General features: G+C 33.2%; 1 protein-coding gene across 1 annotated transcript in view; it reads left to right on the top strand.

Annotated features, from left to right (window-relative positions):
• Positions 1-21,850, top strand: part of LOC143055150 (uncharacterized) — a 360,248-nt gene that overhangs the window by 92,153 nt on the left and 246,245 nt on the right. The gene's annotated exons all lie outside the window — the stretch shown is intronic.

The following is a 21,850-nucleotide window of genomic DNA, read 5'->3' as shown; positions in this document are numbered from 1 at the left end:
GTACCAGAGGGAAAAAAGGTCGGACAAGTAAAAGCTATATCAAGCTTGTCCGTCGGGACAAGTATAATATTATATTCAGCAGAAAATAAATTTAATCCAACTTTGATGAACAAAGTAATAATAAACAAAAAACAAGAAAACAAATATTACTTCAACATGTTTTCTTGCAATCGATAATTTTCAACTGGTTCTTTGTCAGGTACTTTTTAACAGGTAAAAGGTAAACCAGTCTTACTGATCGGAATCAATGATGCGCTTTGTAGATAAGATAACTTTACAGGACAGTTTGTCACCTCGACAGGTTTAGCTCCAGAGACATTTCGGGACAAAGACAAATCAGTACCTCATTTTGCTACCCTATACTGTTCCTTATAACAAATACCATACCAGGAATTTTTTCACACAAATATTTTTTTTTTATTTACCATAAAATTCAGAAAATCATTTTTGATCATAAGTAGAAATAAACAATACTGACAATATGGTGACCTATAGTTGTTAATTTTTGTGTCATTTGGTCTCTTGTAGAGCGTTGTATCATTGGCAATCAGACCTTATCTTCTTTTTATTGATTTCATTTCAATAAACTTTTTTCAACTTAAAAAATACAGGATACAAATCCAATGTGTGTTAAGGCCTATCAGATGGTGCCTCATGTTTAGGGTCTAATGAGACTCGCATTGATTAAAAACTAGAACCTCTAAGTCCTGTGACATGACTAGATTCAGTTGTACTTGACTCATATTTTTTAAAAGTATTTCAAATCAAAAGAAATACATCAAGTCCTGTCTTTTGTTTAAATTCGTTTTGTTCCTTTGATCAACTAAAAATGTAAAAAGGTTGTTTTAAATAGAAATTTTTTGGACAAGTAACAATTTAATTCGGACAAGTAAATTTTAGTTTATACTTGTCCTACAGGACAAGTTGAAAAAAAAGTTATTGTAGAGGCCTGAAGTTCATGAAAATTTGCATAGTGGCTATTGTTTACCTGATTAAATCAAATATGTAATAAAATATATACCTTCATGTGCTACTTTTTGAGTAAAATGAGGTCGAAATTTTGTATATTTGCTCAAAATTCAGATTTGTGGCCGTAATAACTTTTTCGAAAGAAAGACATAACTTTTTTGTTATAAAAGATAAACACAAATTGTTTTTTGTTAAATAATCGTTAATTTCTGTATTTTATAAGTATCCTAAAAAAATATGCATTTTTTTATTCAGAAATAACTCATATTTATCAAATGTTCATGAATTGAGGAAAAAACGTCATATTTTGCTGCATGTTTATCAAAATTAAAAAAAAATCCTCTATTTACAGTTTTATAAAATTTGGGTCACATAATCTCCCTGCAAAATGAAACAAATTGCCGTTTTGAAAAATAGGGGTCCATGAACTCGTTTTCAAATTAAATCAGTTTGAATGATAAAAATCAGTCGAAAAATGCATCTTTTTCCGATATGTCACAGTTTGACGTCGCGAAAATAACATTTTACGTTAGCAACGTCATTACCTCCCCTGTAACTGTATCGTATACACTTAAATGATTATCTCAGGTCATTATTGTTCCTCACACACGTGTTGATAGTGATTAATGTAATCCGATTTTTCATGCGCTCAGCATGGGATACTGCTGAAACCTTCTCTTATCTTTGGTATGTTAGGAATACAATACGTCACGATGGTAATGACGTGCAATAGATGCCGGCGCATCCTACTTGTTGTAAACATCCGGTAAATTGTAAACAAACGCACGTGCATTTGTTGATAACAGTAGTTGGGAAAGTTTAAGTATTACAGTTGTATTGTATTTTATAGTTCTGTATATCTTTTGTAATCAGTTATGTTTAGTTATTATATTAGTTGTTATTTGTTTAAACAGGTATATAGAAATATTATTACGTAACAGAAGAAATTATATTTTTGATCAATTGTACCAGACGCTGAGGGTATGTTTTTGTTTGAAATATATCTTACATGAATAATGATTTGTCTTTTCACTTTATTTCTTTAATGATATTATTAATTTAAAATAACTGGATGATGGGTAATTATGTCATTTAAAATTAAAACAAACTCTTTGTTTCTTTTGTTTGTTTATATATTTTGTGTACTTCCGCTGCAGGCACACAACATTGATTAAACATTGAATCAATGTTTATTTTCTATGTTGAATCAATGTTGAATTATTATTAGATTTTGCAAATTTGTATCAACGTTGAAAGTCTATGTTGAATCAACGTTGATGTTCAACTTTGAATCAATATAGAATAATGGTTGCTTCAACATTGTTTCAACCAATAGCCTAATTTGAATTCAATTTGAATTCAGGGTGAATACAATATTCCACACAGAATCAAAATTGGTTAGTGGTTGTGTTTAACTGTGTTTCAACCTAAAACTTAAAGGTCATTCATCCTGTATTGTCTGTGTCTTGCAGTCCATAATTTTATGCTGTAGCAATACTCAAGCTAGTGACTTCTCAAGGCACTCAACATGCTAAATGCCATAGCAACATTCTGCCAAAGGAAACTTCGTCCAATTACTGCTCCATCAGACCCAAGTATAACAAATAATCACAATTTTTTTTTTTTAACTTTAAATAAAGTCATTGTCTGGTTATATTTGACATTGTGTGGGCTTTTGCTCATTTTTGAAGACTGTATGGTGACCTAAAGATGTATAAATTATAAATGTTCTTTGGTTGATGGCTGTCTTGTTAACAATAGGTACAACAATTAAAAGTGGTTGGGTGCACAAAACTTTGAATAGATGCAATTGACTGTCAATTACTTGTAAAAGATTACTATTTTTAACAATAAAACTGAGTGATCACATTCGTGTGATGGGAGCATGGCTTGACCATGATGATGTCAACAACCAATCATCTGAATAACAAATATGTGTGTCAAGGGCTTTCCTACGAACCATAATTTAACCACCAATACATATGCAAATAACAACACAAATTATCATCCAAGAGAATTATTGAAAAAAATCAGCAAAAAAAATATTTTCAATATTGAACTATTATACATGTAGCTGGGGCCCTTTATATCTTATTATGCGGTATGGGCTTTGCTCATTGTTGAAGGCTGTATGGTGACCTATAGTTGTTAATATCTGTGTCATTTTGGTCTCTTGTGAACAGTTGTCGCATTGGTAATCATACCACATCTTCTTTTTTATATCCTAATTTTCAAAAGCACACAATCCTTACAACACATTGTTTTGCCAAATGTCTATTTGAAATGTCTGAGTGATCAAAATATAAAACAAAGTTTGCTGTTCCTGTCTAATGTATTCTAATGTCCAACCACTGATAATAGAGAAATGTTCAATACGATAAAATTAAAATAAATATTTATTAATAATAATAGTGAAAACTTCAACTTCTTTCTTCTAACACCTGGTCTTTTTGGAGCCCATTTTAGAAAGTTTGTAGTTTTGTCAAACACTTGTTGTTCAGTGATTCCATCTAGGTCTTTATGATGACATCTACAACATCAAAAGTTATAACATTGTCAAGTTTTAGTCTGTTCAACACATTTGTCTATTAATAACTTCATAATGATATTATATTAAAGTATAAATCAAAAGCATAAGAAGCTGTGAAAACTAAATGACTGTTAAATTTCTCAACTAAGTCTCAACTACATTTCCTTTTATATATACCATGTATACCAGAAGGTATAATCTGCAAGAAAATCGTCCTAAATACTACATTTTAATTTGAACAAATTGAAGGTTTATCCACCAATATCTTTTTCTGTATTATTTGTGCTGCTGCATGGAATTCTGTCTAATTGACATATACGAGGGTGGTAAAGGGGGGTTCTTAACCGGGAAACATGTAAAATTCAAATTGGGGTGAATGAAGCACGAGAAATAAAATCGTATATATTAAGGAAAAAGTACTAGAAGTAATTAATCAGTCGTTATTCGAGATCACACATTTATGATAATGTACACGAAGACCCTCCAGTCACCTTTTCCCGTCTGCTAGTTGCATCCGATTCGGGAGAAAAAAAGTATTCATAACTTGATCGCAATTAATATCCTGGTAACACATAATTTAAAACAATCTCCAAACTGACTTCGAAATTGAGTCCCTTTTTTTATTATCTTGAATGTGGGACAAACACGAGAAATTAGGAGTACTAACACAAAAACACGGAAAAAGAATAAGGGGAAACAAAAATAACGTACATGTACGTTGAACCAAATACAAGAAAAAGAGAAATAAAACGTCAAAACATGAAAATATGTGAAATAAAAAGGCCAAAAACTCTTTACCACCCCATATACCCTTTATATATATTTACCTTGCCAAAACTCCACTTCAATTTTGACAATAAAATATTAAAGGTCCAACTTGGTATGTCATATAGGCATAGCTTCTGACCTTTCCATCCCAATTTTGTAAACAAGCCCCCCCCCCCCTTTTAGGAAAATTAGTGTAACTGAATTGATCATGTAAATAACGATTAAAATTTCTTTTTACTTTTGATTCAATGATAAAAATTCATGAGACCTTGGGAGATATCTTGGGAATGGGTAACATGCTATAAAACACCCCCCTTTTCCTCGTGTGAAATTTCAACTTTTCAGTACAGTTTTCATAACAACATGATTAGCTGATGATATGCTCACATTTCTTAAATACGATACCGTAATCACATCAATTACTTTAAATACTTACGATAAAAATGTAAAAGCTGCACACAGGAAAGATAGTGATGAAAACTCTGTAGAATCCACTGTGGTAGAATCACAATGATCTCGTTAGCGGATGTTCAAACTTTGGCAACAAAACAACTGCGCATGCGCATATTCTGAAAATAGAAAGGTTAAAAATGCCGCGAAAATTTAAATCACTATTCCAATAGATCTATCGGTTGTTTATATTACAAGTTTTCAAGCATTGTTTATGTACTGATGTACACCTCTTTGGATTGATAAAAAGAAAAGAAAAGAAGAAAAAAAGAATGAAAACAAGATATTTGACATCAGTAGCCATGGAAAAAAAGGGGGGGGGGCATATTTTAAGGGAAAGGGGTTATTCACAAATATTTATATTTACTGTATGATGATGTATACAAGCTGGTTCTATTATTATGTTTTGGTGAAATTTTTGAATTTCTATTATTTGGGGTGCAAAATTAATTTCTATGCTAATTTATGCTGATATACACTGCCATTGTTTTATATATAATTCTATAATCAGTGTGACAATTAAATATCAATCTACTAAATATTCTATTTTATGTGAATATCGTTGTCAATTTAAAAAGAATGGTGCCTAATATTTCTTTTTTGACAATTCTGGTATCCACAACTACTGGGTGTTATATAGTTTAGCCAACGTTGATTCAGTGTTGGTTTTTCAACACAATGTTAATTCAACGTTGCAACAATGTACTAACTTCAATGATGCATTGTCAACGTTGAATCAATGTTGAATATTTGTTGATCAATGTATAACCTAAAATCAACAATGATTCAACGTTGATTCAACAAAGTGTGCCTGCAGGGATATATATATCTATTATAGTAAAGTGATAGATTGCATTACACACTTTTTACTTTTAAATATTTTATTTCATAGTTTGTTACTTATTTAGTCTAGTAAAATTGTAGTTAAAAATAAATCAAATTATTTTTATGTTGACTAGGAAACATATTTACTGTTAATTAAATCGATGATAATTTCACACTAATTGATAGTTGTTAAGAAGATGCATACCTTATGTTGATAATAATTGCTACATGTATTTTGATATTTTCATTTCATGCCAATTAATTTATGTATTTACTATTGTGTCTTTGTAGGACTTTACTTGCTATTACGATTAAAACCATGTCAACGTAAATAGTTTGTTTTTCTGCCATGAAAGATCTCACTTTCACACACTTTTAAGGGAGTTAATAAAATTTCAAAATTTAGCACACACTTTTAGTAACTTTTGTATAATCATTTTCTTTTTCATTGTACTTTTTATATTTCCATACATTTACATGTTCATTAACACAATTGGTGGCCATTATATGGTGTTTATGAAGCATTTTGTAGCCATTTAAGTATAAAATGAATGATTTTAGTTCTCATTTATCTAAAAATGTCATTGCTTTGATATCATTTTCTTCAAATTTTAAGTGTTTGTTCAGGATTATATAACTAATTAGTAATTTTTAGTTTGCTTTTAATTTACTGATAACAAAATCAATAGTAATACCAACAAAAACAATATGCAATGATCTTATTACAGTGTTGAATTGGTAACATTTCTGAATAAGTTTGTTTTAAAGGGTCGATAAGTTTACCAGGATCGTTTCTAAATTTCCGGGCACGGTTAACAACATTTCCGTAAAAGTGAGGATGTGCTTTAAAAGAAACACTTTAGAGCACACCCTGCTTTGATGAACCTTAAGGAGCACACTTGAATGCGTATCCATTTGTTGCAAACCAAAAGGAGCACTTTAAAGTACACCAGAATTGGTGAACCTTATGGGGTACTTAAAGGGATAATTCGCGATTTTTCACTTTTCATCTAATTATGTTCATAATACCATAAAAAAACATATTCACCAAGTTTTATTTCGATATGAAAAGTAATAAAGAAGAAAATTGGGAATTATTAATTTTATTTTATCAAACTTCCTGACTTATGTGACGTAGTTTAAGTCTTTGAGCATGCCGGGAGTGAAATTAATCTGATTTAAGTCTTGTTCGTTAACCATCTAATAACGCTATTTAAAGTGCATCGACGACTTTTGGTGTAGCTATTAACCAACGAAAAGTAAGTGATAGCCATGCAACTTTTAAAATTAGATTGTAGGTCTGGATTCATGTGTGGATTTTTTATACGAATTCTAGTAAATAATACAATAGAACATTTTTATGATTTTTATTTTGTAAATACTTTAAACAAACATATGAAACTGACACAATCGATAGTGTATTAAAAAATACATGTTTGTATTCTGAACTTTTTGCTTCATTCCAGAAAACATTTTCACTTGCTTGTACTGTGGAAATTAAATGTGTATTAATTTGTGACACTTAGTGAATGTTGAATGCATAGTTCAACTCAAGGTTATTAAAAGGGTTCATTCTCATTTATCCAACTTTTTATACGCCCGTCAAAATTTTGACGGGACGTATTATGGTATACAAATGTCCGGTGTCCGTCCGTCCGTTTGTCCGTCTGTCCGGCGTAAACATGTCGCACCGTAACTTGAGAACGACTTATCCAAATTTCATGAAACTTAATATAGTTGTTTCTTATGATGGTCAAATGATCTGTATACTTTTTAGTGAAAATAAGATTTAAACTTTTTGAGTTACGGCACTTTGTAACTAAAACAGGGGTGTGGTTTTTTTCACATGTCGCACCGTATCTCAAAAACTTTTCTTGATTATTGCTTAAAACTTTACACACTTCTTAGTTATATTAATCTTAATATCTGTATACTTTTTGGTGATGATTCAAAATTTAATTTTTGAGTTTTTGAGTATTTTATAAAAAAGGGGGAGGTTTTTTTTACATGTCGCGCCGTATCTCAAAAACGATTTATGATTATTGCTTAAAACTTTACACACTTCTTTGTTATATTAATCTAAAGATCTGTATACTTTTTGGTGATGATTCAAAATTTCATTTTTGAGTTATTGAGTATTTTGTAAAAAAGGGGGAGGGTTTTTTTACATGTCGTGCTGTATCTCAAAAACGATTTATGATTATGGCTTAAAACTTTACACACTTCTTTGATATATTAATCTAAAGATCTGTATACTTTTTGGTGATGACTCAAAATTTTATTTTTGAGTTATTGAGTATTTTGTAAAAAAGGGGAGGTTTTTTTTTTAACATGTCGCGCCGTATCTCAAAAACAATTTATGATTATTGCTTGAAACTGTACACACTTCTTTGTTATACTAATTTAAAGATCTGTATACTTTTTGGTTTAATTCAAAATTTTATTTTAGTGATATTTGTAAAAAAAACAGGGTGGGGGGGGGGTTTCACATGTCCCGCCGTGTCTCAAAAACAATAAATGGTTATTGCTTAAAACTTCCTCAGAAACTATTTATGATTATTGCATAAAACTTCCACACAAGACGTCGGGCGTATCATGCGCTCATGGCGCAGCTGTTTATTAAAATTATAGACTATACGGGGGTAGAAAAAAAAAGTTGGATAGATGAGATCAAAGGTAATCAAGAACAAAGGGGTTTTTTAATTAGAGTTTGGGTTGAATGACAGATGAAAAATAATACTGAAAATTATACCTGGATTAAATTTTCTGTAGTCTAACATGTGCAACTGCTACATCAATGACATGCCGGAAGACGTTTCGTCAACAGTGAGGTTATTTGCAGATGACACCATTGCGTACCTCACTGTATCATCAGAAAGCAACATCCTACAAGAAGACATAAATCAGCTAGCCACACGGGAAGAAAAATGGATGATGCAATTCCATCCTGGAAAATGTGTTGTTCTGCCAATAACCAAAAAGAAGGACCCCATACACAATAATTACATCCTCCATGGCCTCAACAGCCAAATATCTAGGAGTCGGCACCATTACATCGGATCTAAAGTGGGGTGGTCATATAAATAACATCGGCCAGAAAGCGAATAGGACAATAGGATCCCTAAAACGAAATCTTAACATAGCTAACAGTGAGATCAAGGCATACACAGCTTTAGTTAGACCAACAGTTGAATATGCGAGTTCAGTTTGGGATCCTCACCTACAAAAAGACAAGCATAAACTAGACATGGTATATCGTAGATCAGCAAGGTATGTAACAAACAGGTACCACAACACATCATCACTTAATTCTTTGCTACACAAACTAAAATGGCCAACACTAGACGAGAGAAGAAAGAATGTTAGACTAACCCTCTTATATAAAATCTCACATGAGGAAGTAAAGGTTGATACCACCAGACAGATTATCAAGACATATGAATGCTCACTCTTTCCAAATACCATAATGCAAGACCAGCACCAGGAAAGAGTCCTTATATCCACGTACAATAAGAGATTGAAACAACTTACCTGCCTCGGTGACCGCTGCACAAAGTCTTGACTCGTTCAAGAGCCTACTGCATGCACATTAAATTTCAAGTCCCATGTTTTTATTTGCACCATGTATCAATGTTATGTTCAGCACAAAACTTTTCATTTTTGTTTAAATTATTCTTTGACTTGCAAGCGCACACCTAACAGTGACTGGATAGTCAACCTAATGACGGTGGTCACTTAGTGGTAGTAGAAGTACTTTCATAAAATGTTAATTTAAAAATATTACTGATTTGCGGGTTTCTTCGGTATAAACAGAGACATATAATATAATATAATATAAAAAATGTATTATATGTCTCTGGTATGAATGATGAAACATTCATTTATTATTAAAAATATACTAAATTTTATTTAAAAATAAAATAAAACAAGTTTACTATCGGCAATTTTATATATATTTTTAAAATAATATAAGAACATACAGGAACAAATTTACTGTCAAATTTTTTAGAAAGACACCTTATTATTACTAAACAACCAACCCAATAATTAACAAAAATAAAAAAAGTTGGCTTAATAAAAATACCTTATTTTAAAAAGTTGGATAAATAGGAAGACACAATTAAAAGATTAGCATTATGTAATTCTAATCTTTTGATCTTCATTCAGTGACACCTAGGCGTCACGGTTCACCATGTCAGGTGTGAACAACATTTCGTATGAATGATATACGGGAGTCAGTTATACTTTTAGACACAGAAATGTAAGAAAAAGAATTAAAATGAATTGACGGGAGAAATAAGGTCGCACAATAACTGGATAGCTGTTGTATATCTTTATATATTTTGCATAAGCTCACTTTTGAATGAATTATGACTTCTGATTACTTTTGTAACGATAAAATACTGAATTATTTTAATTGAATAAATTTATAAATAAAAATAGCCTTCTAAACACGAGTGTATGAACCAAAAATTGTACTTTTTTAAATTAGAATCGGCAACCTTTAATATTTCAAACAGATTGCAATTATATAATTTAGTCCATCCAAAGCGACCTTCATTTACCTATTTAGGAAGTAATGTTCTCATCAAAATATTTTAAATCTCTAAACGCATGAATACTTCAGCTATTTGAAAAAAAAGATGTTTTAAAACATTGACAGGAAATTTAAGGATCCTCTTGGAATGGAATCGAAAAATTACGAATAGATATTCGTTTCAAGTGTGAATAACGTCAACCAAATTTATTCATAATCGGGAGCGTCCTTATTAAAATAGTCTTCTTCTCACAACGAATAATACTTTAGCTATTTGACCAACGATGTTTAAAAAAAAAAGACAACAAATTTAATGTTATCTTAATTTCCCTATTTTTGAATGTAATTATAAGTCTGTTCAACCATGGGCAACTGGCAAGAATATCCCTAAAGCGGACAAGCAGTTTATTCTTTAAATTGCTGTCATTGAATATCAAGAAAGAAAATAAATCCCGAAATCAATTTGAAACTTTAATACTCAATAGTTTTCCTAGAAAATATTCACATCCCTTGGGGTTTATTAGTGTACGTCCAGTTGCATATGTTTTACATGAAATGTCGGAACAATTGTGATGATGTCGATTTTTTCCTTTATTGGAGAACGATCTAATTGATATATACATTTGTGATTTTACTATGTTCATAACTTCGATGAACCGAAACAAGTTATATATCGACCTGTATTTAAATCAAATTGGTCCTCTTCTTCTTCTTCTTCTTTTGGTATACAATAGTCTATCGAATTCGATGATTACATACTGTTGGCATACGTGGACTAGTCTATTTACAAAACTGTTACCCCAATTTACACAAAATGTATGTTTCTTTCTTATGTTCAATGTATACATGTATAGATTTTAAATTGCGATATAGCTCCGTAACTTTCTATCCAGACGTAGAAACGAATCGTCGACAAGTTCGTACATTTTTTAAATCAATATTTCTGGTATGTTCCAATCTGTCCTTTACTATTGACAACGAGTATATATTACATTTTCACAAATTAAACCTTGGAAAAAAAATGTAAATTGATTTTTATTTCATCAAATCTTTTTTTTTGTATTATTTATATTTTTATAAATAATATTATTTACCAGTAATGTTATTTATAAACAAGCGTATGAGTTTAGTAATGACTAGTATATTATATCACTTTCGGACACGAAAGACAGAGATGTATATTATACACCTGATAGTTCAAAATGGAGAGTTATAAGTTATCGGCCGTGTACACTGATTAATACCTACAGAAGTGAAACGATGCATGAACTTGCAAGCCCGACAGGAAATCGCTTGAATACCTGGACGTGTCACCTCACACCCCTCACAATACCTTTGGGAGTAATACCTTTAGTCATGCTGGTGATCAGATGAGGGAAGATCCGAATTTATTTGAATAAAATTTATTACTTTAAAGAATTATAAACGAATTAGATTTAAGAAAACAGTTTTCATGGAACACTTATTTATGATTTAAACTTTGACTTTTTAACTAATTCCAATATTAACAGTTCAAAAATAACAGACTATGGTTATTTAAAAAAAATAAGAACATTTTCCGCATCAAGTTAGTTTATCAAATAAAAACAACCGTACGATTGACAAGATATCGACACGCAATTACTACTACATCGGTTACTGTAGTTTTGGTCCTTTGTGGTTTATAGACATATCATGATTTTTAATCAGGGAAGACGACAAAATGGCGGAACGCAGATAATTGATACTCTAAATTTAAAATCGATAGTGATCTCTTATCTAGCGGAATAAAACTTTAATATCTATAAATTTGAGCATTTGTATACAGAATGGACATAATATCAATTTTTGATTTTTTTGCGAAGTTTCCCTTTAAGGGCATATCCAGTTTTGGCGGAAATGAAGGAGGACTGATGGTACACCTAGTTTAAAAAAAACATAAACGAGCACTTAAGATAACACCTTGTTTCGGTGAACATTACGGAACCTTTTAGAGCACACCCAGTTCTGGTGAACCTTCAGGAGCACATAAGATCACATCCAGGTTTGTCGGACATTACGGAAAACTTTGGAGTAAGCCCAGTTTTGGGAACATTAGAAAGCACTTTAGCCGTATTTGGCACAACTTTTTGGAATTTTGGGTCCTCAATGCTCTTCAACTTTGTACTTGTTTGGCTTTATAAATATTTTGATGTGAGCGTCACTGATGAGTCTTATGTAGACGAAACTCGTTTGGCGTACTAAATTATAATCCTGGTACCTTTGATAACTATTTACACCACTGGGTCGATGCCACTGCTGGTGGACGTTTCGTCCCCGAGGGTATCACCAGTCCAGTAGTCAACACTTCGGTGTTGACATGAATATCAATAATGTGGTCATTTTTATAAATTTCCTGATTACAAAACTTTGACTTTTTCGAAAAACTAAGGATTTTCTTACCCCAGGAGTAGATTACCTTAGCCATATTTGGCACAACTTTTTAGAATTTTGGGTCCTCAATGCTCTTTAACTTTGTACTTGTTTGGCTTTATAAATATTTTGATATAAGCGTCACTGATGAGTCTTATGTAGACGAAACGCGCGTCTGGCGTACTAAATTATAATCCTGGTACCTTTGATAACTATTTAGGGTACACCCAGATGTGATAAAACCTAAATGAGCACTTTAAAGCACACCAAATTTTGTTAAACCTTAAAATAAGCACTAAGGTGAACCTTATAAGGAGCAATTTAGAAAACACATCCAGTTTAAATGAACCTGGTGGCCCACTTTCGAGTACACCCAGTTTTGGTGAATCTTAATGCACACTTTCATGCACATCCACATTTGGCAAACACATTAAGGAGCACTTTAGAGCACGTCCATTTTTTGTAAACCTTAAGAAACACATAACAGTACACCGAGTGTTAGCAAAATCGTCAAGAGCTCTTTAGCATACACCAAGTTTTTGGCAAGCCTTAACGAGTATTTAGGAGCACACACAATTTTCGTGAAACTTACAGAGCACTTTAAAGTACACGTAGTTTTGATGAAACTCACGGAGCACTTAAACATACACACAGTGTTGTGAAAATTAACGAGTATACGTACTTTAGTGCAAACCCATATCTGGTGAACTTTACAGAGCATTTGAGAATACATGTAGTTTTGGTGATACTAACAGAGCATTTTAGTAAACACCCAGTTTTGGTGAATCTTAAACATGTTAAAGAACACTTTAGAGTACACCCACATTTTTCTAACCTTACGGAGCTCTTTAAAGCACACCGAGATTTGGTGGACATTATGGAGAACCTTAGAGTATACCCAGTTTTGTAGTACCTTCATGAGCACTTAGGGCACATCCAGATTTGGTGAACCTTAAGGAGCACTTGAGGGCACACCCAGATTTGGTTAACCTTATGGACCACTTTAGAGCACTCCCAGTTTTGGTTACATTGTAACCTTAAGGACCACTTAAGAGCACACCCAGTTTTGGTGAATCATAAGGATCACTTTAGAGCACATCCATTTTCTGTGAACCTTAAAGAACACTTACGTAGAGTACACCCATTTTTAGTAAAATCGTCAGGATCACTTGAGCTTACGCCAATTGTTGGTGAACCTTACAGAGCACTTTAGAGTAGAAGTAGTTTTAATAAAACTTACGGAGCACATAAGAGTACACCCAGTGTTGGTAAACCTTAAGGAGCACTTCACAGCACACTATAGTTTTGACGATCATTAAGAAGCACTTTAGAGTACACCCAGTTTGGATGAATCTTAAAAAACATTTTAAAGCACACCCGGTTTTGATGAACTTTAAGGAGCATTTAAGAGCACATCCAGTTTTGATGAACCTTAAGGAGCACTATAAAGCACGCCCGGTTTTGGTGAACATTAAGGAGCACCTTAGAGTACACCGAGTTTTGTAGGACCTTAATAACCACTTTAGAACATACCCAGTTTTGGTGACCCTTATGGGACACTTTAGAGCACACCCAGTTTTGGTAAACCTTAAGGAGCACTTTAGAGCACAACTAGTTTTGGTGAACCTTATAAGGAGCAATTTAGAAAACACATCCAGTTTAAATGAACCTGGTGGCCCACTTTCGAGTACATCCAGTTTCGATGAACCTTAATGATCACTTTAGAGCAAACCCAGTTTTTGTGAACCTTACGGAGCACTTTACAGTACAATTAGTTTTGAAGACTACACCGTTGTTTGTGAACCATAAGGAGTACGTTAGAATACACCAAGTTTTGATGAACCTTACGGAGCACTTTAGAGTACATGTACATCCAGTTTTATTAAGGCTTAAGGAGCACTATAAAGCACACCCGGTTTTGGTGAACAATAAGGAACCTTTAGGTACACCGAGTTTTGATGAATCTTACGGAGCACTTTAGAGTACTAGTACATCCAGTTTTATTAAAGCTTAAGGAGCACTATAAAGAACACCCGGTTTTGGTGAACAATAAGGATTACCTTTAAGTAAACCAAGTTTTGATGAACCTTATGGAACACTTACGCGTATACCCAGTTCTGGTGAACCTTAAGGAGCACTGAAGAGTACATCAAGGTTTGACGGAATTTGAAGAGCACCTTAGAGTACCCCCATTTTTGGCTACCTGTAAGGGACACTTTAGAGTACACCCAGTTTTGATGAACCTAAAGGACAGCTTTAAAGCAAACCCAGTTTGAGTGAACCTTACGGAGCATTGTAGAGTGCAATTAGTTTTGACGATCATTTATTACACCCTTGTTTGTAAACCATAAGGAGCACGTTAGAATTAGTTTAGTTAGTTTTGGTTAACCTTACAGAGCACTTTAGAATACACTCAGTTTTGGTGAGACTTACGGAGAACTTTGAAATACATTCAGTTTTTGTTAACCTTAAAGAACACTTTAGAGCACAACCAGTTTTGATAAAACTTACGGAGCACATTAGCATACACCCAGTTTTGTGAACTTGAACGATAATACGTACTTTAGAGCACAACCAGTTTTTTTATAAACCTTACAGAGCACTTCAGAGTACACCTAGCTTTGGTAAGCCTTAAGGGGCACTTTAGATTACACTTAGTTTTGTCGAACATTAGGGGGCATTTTAGAGTACACCAAGTGTTTTTGTACCTTACGGGGCACTTTAGAGCACACCCTGTGCCAGTAAGCAGAGACAACTATAACAAATGTGATCGTTAGATAGGCATATTTAATAATGATCGTGAGGCGGTAAACAGTAAATGGAAATAATCCATCAATCATACATGTATAATCATGACACATGGAGTAAGGGAGATAATACAAATCAATACATGTGACAATCAATACAATACATTGGCGCTGTGTTGTTGTAACACGAGGGACACTTTCGACTACACCCAGTTTTGATGAATCTTGAGACCACTTTAGAGCACACCAAATTTTGGTGAACCTTAAGAAGCACCTTAATGAACACCCAGGTTTGGGGAACATTAAGGAGCACGTCCCTTTTTGGTGAACCTTATGGACCACTTTAGTGTACACCTATATAGCACCTTTGGGTAAACCGTACGGGACACTTTAGAGTATACCAAGTTTTGATCAACCTTTAAAACCACTATAAAGCAAACCCAGTTTTGGTGAACCTTATGAAACATTTAGCGTACACCCAGTGTTGGTGAACCTTATGGAGCACTTTGAGGCATATCCAGGTTTTGCAGACATTACGGAGCACGTACATGTAAGATTACGCCCATTTTTGGGGGAAACTTACGGAGCACTTTAGCATACACCGAGTTTTGTTAACCTAAACAAGTATACGTCCCTTAAAGGACACCCAGTTTTTGATGAACCCTACGGAGCACTTTAGAGTACCACAAGTGTTTTTGAACCTTAATGAGCAAACCCAGTTTTGGTGAACCTTAAGGAGCACTTTATAGTTCACCCTGTTTTGATGAATATTAAAGACCACTTAAGAGCACACCCAGTTTTGGTGAATCTTAACTGCTTAAGGAACACTTAAATGCAGGTTTGGCGAATATTAAGGAGCACTTTAGAGCACGTCCCTTGTTGGTGAACCTTACGGACCACTTTAAAGTACACCTAGTTTTGGTGAACCATCAGTGGCAACTTAGAGTACACCCAGTTTTAATGAACCTTATTGAACACTTAAGCGTAAACCCAGTTCTGGTGAACCTTTAGGAGCACTGTAGAGCACATCTAAGTTTGGCGGACTTTAAGGAGCACTTTAGGACACCCCCAGTGTTGGTGAACCTTAAGGGGCACTTTAGAGCACACCCAGTTTTGGTGAACCTTGAGGAGCACTGTAGAGCATATCCAGGTTTGGTTGACCTAAGAAGCACTTTAGAGTACACCCATGTTTAGTGAGCATTAAGGACCACATTAGAATACACCCAGTTTTGGTGAACCTTAAGGAACACTTTATACAATGTAGCACACCGAGTTTAGGCGAACATTAAGGAGCACTTGATACTACACTACCAACAATTTGACTAGCGTTTACATGTACATTAAATGCCGCTATAAAAACAGTACTTTTAGGAAACATTACTAATCAGTACATTAAATGCCGCTATATAAACAGTACTTTTAGGAAACATTACTAAACAGTACATTAAATGCCGCTATATAAACAGTACTATTAGGAAACATCACTAAACAGTACATTAAATGCCGCTATATAAACAGTACTTTTAGGAAACATTACTAAACAGTACATCAAATGCCGCTATATAAACAGTACTTTTAGGAAACATCACTATTCAGTACATAAATTTTTATATCATTTTCAGTAATGTTGAGAAAAAGTTGTTTACAGTACTGAAAATTTCAGTCATTTATCAGTACTGAAAATTTCAGCCATTTTTCAGTACTGAAAATTTCAGCCATTTTTCAGTACTGAAAATTTCAGCCATTTTTCAGTACTGAAAATTTCAGTCATTTTTCAGTACTGAAAATTTCAGTCATTTTTCAGTACTAAAATTTTTTGTCATCTTTAAGTACTTCTACACATACAATATAAGGTCAATGTCAGAAAAATATAAAATGTTTTTATACTGCAACTAGTTGTGTTTATTTTATATAAAATATTGTAACAAAACTCTATTGTGTACGATGTCAATTTCATCATGGCACACTTTCTCCACAATCAGGGGTCCATGAAGGGATGAAAATAAGTCTTTCGTTTGTGTTACGATTTGAATAGCTATCAATTTATTAATTTATGTTGCAGTATAAAAGCAATATTAGGTCAATGACAGAAAAATATAAACTTTTTTTGTGCTTGGCGCAAAACTGGGGAAGGGCTCGGTAGAACCTCGTCCTTCCCCAGTTTCTTAGCCTCATACAAAAAATATGTATGAGACTGCGAAACTGGGATAGGGCAAGATTTAAATGCGCCCTTCATTTCCCCAGTTTTATTCAGAATACTAAAAAGTTTATATCTTTATGACATTGACCTAATATTGTTTTTTTCTTACTGCAACCTAAATTCAAATTGATTTTTAAATCGTAACTGTTATATATTATTAGCATGAATATCAAACTGTGTGTATCCCTTAATGAACCCCTGATTGCGGAGAAAGTATTGCATGATGAAATTGACATTGCATAAAATATAGAAATCAACGACAACGGAAGCCCACAATGAACGGTGTTTTAATCTTTTGCTGACGACAACTTCCAAATCTACATAGGACCAGGATTTTTTAAGGTAAAAAGTTACGAAATATATCAATGTAGTTCACATTTCATTTGGTTAGTTTGGTGATCACGAAATCAAATAACTTGTTCAAACTTGGGGCATTTTAGTTAGTTGCAGAACATGTCCGTCCTGGGACAACTCGGACCGTCTACAAAAGACAGCTAGGACCATCTATAATGACAACTCAGACAAAGACAAAAGGAACATGTTTACTAAGTTTCAAGTTGATTGGACTTCAACTTCATTAAAAACTACCTCGACCACAAACGTTTACCTGAAGTGGGACAGACAGATGGAGGAGTGCACGCACAGACCAGAAAACATAATGCCCATAATTGAGGCATAAAAAATTGTAAAGTAACAACTTTAGAAAATTATGTATCAAGTATATTGCAGCAAAATAGGCTAGAAAGGGCTAAAGAGAAAAACAGTATCAGCGAATACACTGGTTGACAGAAAATTAGACTTTGAAATAAATAAATAAATAAAAGATTTAAGGAAAAATAACGAGTCTGATGAGAAATATCTAAATTGATACTTCTTTTTTATTCCAATTTTGAGTATATATAAAATTATAACGAAAGCATAAAATTTGCCTCAATGTAGTTACTGCCCTGTAATAAAAGTGAGGTATGTGTATATGACACAATATAGCTCAAGTTAAATGAAACCTTTTTTCAGACATTTCAAGTATATTTTAAATAATATTAATAATTTTATTATATGAACTTTTCGGAAGTGTTTCACGACTTTTTTTGGGGAAAAAATGAATTTTATGAAGAATCTGTTGCCATCTAATACTTTCGAATAGACCTGCAGAGTTTATTTTCAATGCATTGTAAGTCAGGTTATGCATTTTGAAACTACCACAGAACAAACCATTTATTTTTGTGATTATCAAGCCCCCCTCCCCCGAATATTAAACAGTTGCCTCCTTAGAAGGACACTATATGGACAACTAGCTGGATAAATAATAAAACACACGGACAATAACAGTAAGGGTACGACCTTTTGTTATTCTAAGGATGGGAATGGGGCAGCACGATTTTTTGCGGATTTTTTTAATTATTTTTAAAGTCTTTTAAACTTGTCGCTAAGCATGCCTATTGATTCCAGCTCTTACCAGGCCACCATATTTACATTCAAAGACCTCCTGGCACCTCCCCCTTTTAACCCCAAAAATTAATTGATTTTCTACTTGATTGATTGTTAGTTGTTTGCTTTTAATGTCAAGCGACTAATATTTCATATATAGTTAAGACAGGACGCGAAATTTAAAGTCATGTACGAAAAATGTATACAATATCATAACAAGTAAGGAGATGTGGTATGACTGCCAATTTGGCAACTATCAACTGGAGATCAATGAAGTAGTATTATCAATTATAACCAACCGTGCGGCCTTTGACAAAAAATGACAAATACCCATACTGTATATCAGTTATAAAAGGCCACGACAAAAAAAATGTGAAACAATTCAGACGAAATAAACTAACGGCCTAAGGGACGACATCAAAAGTTCAATGAAGTATAACTAGAGGTTCTTAAGAGCCTGTGTTGCGCACCTTGGTTTATGAGTGTATTAAACAAAGGAAAACGATGGATTCATGACAAAATTGTTTTTTGGTGATTGTGATCTGTTCGTAGATCATACTTTACTCATCATTCTTGCTACTTACAATTTTCTCTATCTGTAAGGAACTTGGCCCTTTAGTTACAGAGGAACACATTTCGTAAAAACTTACCCAAATTTACAAAATTAATGAAAATTGTTAAAAATTGGCTATAAAGGGCAATAACTCCTAAAGGGGTCAATTGACCATTTCGGTCATGTTGAATTATATGTAGATCTTAATTTGCTGAACATTAATGCTTTTTGCAGTTTATCTCTATATATAATAGCATTCAAGGAAATAACCAAAAACGGCTAAATTTCTTTAAAAATTACCAATTGGGGGACAGCAACCAACCAACCAGTTGTACAATTCATATGAAATTTTTTAGAGCAGATATATAAAAATATACTTTAATAATGAGTTTGGCTCAGTTTGGTTGAATTTGGTCCAGTAGTTTCAGAGGAGAAAAAAATTTACGAAAAATTGGTAAAAAAAATGACTATTAAGTGCAATAACTCCTTAAGGGATCAACTTACCATTTCAATCATGTTGATTTTTTTGTAGATCTTACTTTGGTGAACATAATGGCTGTTTACAGTTGATCTCTATCTATAATAATTTTCAAGTTAATAACACAAAACGGACAAAATTTCCTTAAAATTACCAATTCAGGGACAGTACCCCAACAACCCATTGTCCGATTCATCTGAAAATTTCAGGGCAGATAGATCTTGACCTAGTTAACAATTTTACCCCTTGTCAAATTTGTTCAATGCTTTGGTTTCAGAGTGATAAGCAAAAATATACATTTAACCCCTATGTTCTATTTTTAGCCATGGAGGCCATCTTGGTTAGTTTGGTTAGTTTGGCGGGTCACCGGACACAATTTTTAAACTAGATACCCCAATGATGGTTGTGGCTAAGTTTGGTAAAATTTGGCCCAGTAGTTTCAGAGGAGAAAATTTGTTTATAAGTTAACGACGACGGACGCTCAAAATTCGGATTTGTGGACATATTTTTCCTGTCGACAGGAATACATAACTTTTTTGTATTAAAAGATAAACAGATAAACATTATCTGTTTTATGTTAAATTATTTGTAAATTCTGTTTTATATATAAAATGTTCTTTAAATGTGTGCAATTTGTTGTTTTTTTTCTTCAAATAATCCATATTTTTTTCACGAAAGTTTACTTTTGAACACTATTTTTATTTGTTTTTTTAAACTGAAAAAAGTTTTAAATGTCTGAATATCTATATTATTTCTTTTTATTAAACATAATTTGGCTAATTTATAAACTCTGCACTTTCCCTCTTTTTTGCCAAATTGAGTCCTGTTACCAGGAAATGGTAAACATATGGGGCTAAGGGAAGTAATATTTTTTTGTTAAGCTCTTGTGGCTCTATTCAACTAATAAAGTTTAATTCTGCGGTCACACTAGGCAACGATCGCACTACGATCTGTGAAAAAATGCAAATGTTGACGATCGTAGCGCGATCTTGAAGATGACAGTGAGGTCGTATCACGGTCGTGACGAAGTCTTCAAGTTCGTGATGAGCGTATACAACTTTGAACATGTTCAAAGCAATCGTGGTGGAATCAGGTATTAGTGAGTTCGCACTAAGGTCGTGGTAAGATCGCAAAGGTCGCTGTATCATTATAGCGAGAGCGTAATGAAAGTGTGATTCTATTCGAAGGGACCAGTACCATAGTGTGGAAACGGAACTGTACGGTTTTCTAATAATTTGGTCATTCGGGAGACTGTCAAAAGGAGCCCCGACATATGCAAAATAACAAGTTGCTTGAAGAAAATTGGATGAACTCTTATGTTACTATATATAGCTATGTAACGTTTCTGCTTCAGGTTTTGGTAGCTTAAATATTCTCATAAAGAACCAATAAAATAATAAGAAAGCTATGTGCATCCAAACGTTTTCCTTAGAATGATGGAGCTCCATGATGTGTGAAACGATCAAATTTGTCACACAACAGGGATCAAAAATGTATAAACAAAACGACGAAAAATGTCTAAAAAAACATCGAAAAATCAATGTTTGCTACCTGAATTTCCACATGTACCTTTTCTGATATATAGTCGTACCTGTCTGAAAGTTTTGAAGTCATTGTTCCAGTAGAAATCCAAATATATTCATTTTCTCCATGTCGGATATTTTTATTGACTGTACAATCGCTTGCAAGTTTACTGTACAATCACTCTGAGCCTTCCTGAACAATATCAATGAGAAGAATATAAACCGTGTACTATCTCTTCTGCCACATTCATGATTAGTGTATGTTTTCCATGATACTTCTGTCATATAAATATTTATTAAAACTACTGTAATCAAATGCTGCAACACATGTCTGGAATGATTTTCTCTCCTTTTTCTGTTACAATTTAATATCAGTTATTTATTTTGTATTGTTATCAATTTTTATACCCCCGCTTTAAAAAAGGGGGGTATACTGTTTTACCTCTGTCTG

The sequence above is a fragment of the Mytilus galloprovincialis genome, chromosome 12, assembly GCF_965363235.1.
Source record: "Mytilus galloprovincialis chromosome 12, xbMytGall1.hap1.1, whole genome shotgun sequence".
Taxonomy (NCBI): domain Eukaryota; kingdom Metazoa; phylum Mollusca; class Bivalvia; order Mytilida; family Mytilidae; genus Mytilus; species Mytilus galloprovincialis.
This window is presented reverse-complemented; position numbering and strand designations above follow the sequence as displayed.